This window comes from Idiotropiscis lumnitzeri, chromosome 12 (assembly GCF_059441095.1).
Source record: "Idiotropiscis lumnitzeri isolate Australia: NSW breed Sydney's pygmy pipehorse chromosome 12, RoL_Ilum_1.0, whole genome shotgun sequence".
Classification (NCBI taxonomy): Eukaryota; Metazoa; Chordata; class Actinopteri; order Syngnathiformes; family Syngnathidae; genus Idiotropiscis; species Idiotropiscis lumnitzeri.
The window spans coordinates 7,640,405-7,641,141 of record NC_142402.1 but is presented as its reverse complement, the minus strand read 5'-3'; positions in this window follow the sequence as shown (position 1 = coordinate 7,641,141).

The following is a 737-nucleotide window of genomic DNA, read 5'->3' as shown; positions in this document are numbered from 1 at the left end:
TGATTTGAGTAATTCATAATGACAGTTCAGTGGAGATGATCAGGTAAGATTTTTGGGCTTCATTCACGGTCAGTTGTGAAAATATTACCGAAAGCTTGTTTAGAGATGTATACATGACATTTCCTACTATTTTTATGAATATACAGATCTATCGTTTTTATTTGAACTCTTCTATTACATACCCAGCTGGCAATCACATATATCATGTGTTTGCGGCCCTTAACCGTTTGGGGTTTTGGGATCTTACGCAAGGGCACCTTCTTAGAGGCCAGGAAGAAGACACACTCACACATATCGCCGTCAACTTGGTTTCCTTATAGAGTATACCTTTTCCGTCATTGGTGTCTATTATATGACAATGGTCTTCCAATAGCCGATTTAGCGTATGATAATATTCTTCTTAACCCTTACTGTTTTTTTCTTTTTGAGTCTGTTTTGGCTGCCTGTGACGAAACATCCTAGTTATTTCCCGATGACATGTTCTGCTGTATATAAAATCTTATCCACGGTTCAGCGTTCAGCTGTTCGTGAGGGTCCAAATGGTGAATGGGTGCTTAGGGTCCCCTAGCCCTTACCGCCCCTTTTCGATCCACCAATATGGATTCCTCAGCACTGAGAGTTTCCTGTCTATAAATACTCCTGATGAGAGACAGCCACTGACAGCTGCAGCCAACCAGTGAAGGCTTAGCAGAATGATCTTAGATGTGAGCGCTGACAGTCCTGTTCAGTTGTAGGGA